The following is a 1,626-nucleotide window of genomic DNA, read 5'->3' as shown; positions in this document are numbered from 1 at the left end:
CAAAATATAGAAAAAAATATTGAGGAATATATTATAAAAATTAGTAAAAAATGTTTATACCCCTCACGATTTTTCTTTGAATGGGAAATATTTATTATGAATAACATAAGAGAGACGTTAAGGTATTTAAATTTATCTAATTGTACTATAGATATTCCTTTTCCTACTTTTAAAAGAAAATTCTAAGACATTCAAAACTATTTGTGATTACTCCAATCGATAAAATTAATAGCAGCTTTGGATTTATATGTAGAATATTTTATGCATAGGTTATAATAAATGAAATTAATACAACAAAACATATTACTGAGTTTACCTCAGATAAAAATACAATTCTTAACAACTTAAGTAAAATTATAAAAAATGGAATATACCTGTTGATTCTTAATATTTAAATTTACTTTTCTTGTAAGCAATTCCAAAACCACATAAAACTCCAATTAAGTTTCGATTTATTACAAATTCAGTAAATACCATTACTAAGCCGGTGGGTATCATATCAAATAAAATTTTAGATTTACTATTTTCTGAAACAAAACTAAAATCTCTAGATATTTCGAAACATATATTCTGGATAATAAAAAAACAATTTTTAAATTCTTCGAGTTCAGCCTTTTATGTTCTGACATATTATTTTACTACATTGTATACTAAACTAAATTTAAAATATTTAATAAAAGTCTTTAATTGCTTAATAGGTGAATTTATAGTTGAAAATATAGGTATTTCTATATCTATAAATTTTCAAATTTACAGTGTAAAAACCTTCTGATTTTTTGTATATTTAATAATTATATAACCTTTAATGATAAAATATTTAAACAGAGAGTAGGCATCCCTATGGGGACTACTTTCTCTTCAAATATGGCTAACTTGTATCTTTATTTATATGAAAACAGATTTATGAAGAAAATAACAAATCCTAACAAATATGTAAAAACTTTCCGTTATATTAATGATTTATTATCGATTAATAATCCAGAGTTTGAACCATCTAAAATGTATCCTAAACTCGAATTAGAACGTAGCAATAGTTTCATAGCACACTATTTAGATCTAGATATTAACTTGTCAGAAAATAAAGTGCAGTTGGACATATTTGATAAAAGAAGAGAATTTAAATTTTATATCCTAGGATTTCCCTCCCCAAATAGTGTGGTGCCACATACAATGTTAAAAGGTATAATTATTTCTCAAATTAAAAGATATATAACAGTCTGCAATAAAAACATTTTTATATATAACGTAGGATTGTTAAAAGATAAACTTCTATTGAATGGTTATAATAATTAAAAAAATAGTAAAGTCTTTAAATTATTTGATAATAAATTTCATAAATTATTAGAAAGTAAATCATTTACAAACAATTTGAGTACAATTATTTCTAACTTGAAATATTAGGTCGCTAACATATAAACTCTTATTATAAAAACTAGCGTTCACTTTATACTGCTTTCAGTATTTTAGGCAACTGATCCTGGCTTAGTTTACTCAGTTATACGTGAACGTCATGTCCTTAGGAAGGGGTACAAGAACTATATAGGTGGGTTTATAGTTAGTAGCATCATTAACTGAAATACATTATTCGAAGTATTATTGTTTATAATACATTGAATAGTTATTAAT

Source organism: Limulus polyphemus, unplaced genomic scaffold (genome assembly GCF_000517525.1).
Source record: "Limulus polyphemus unplaced genomic scaffold, Limulus_polyphemus-2.1.2 Scaffold48, whole genome shotgun sequence".
NCBI classification, from domain to species: domain Eukaryota; kingdom Metazoa; phylum Arthropoda; class Merostomata; order Xiphosura; family Limulidae; genus Limulus; species Limulus polyphemus.
This window is presented reverse-complemented; position numbering follows the sequence as displayed.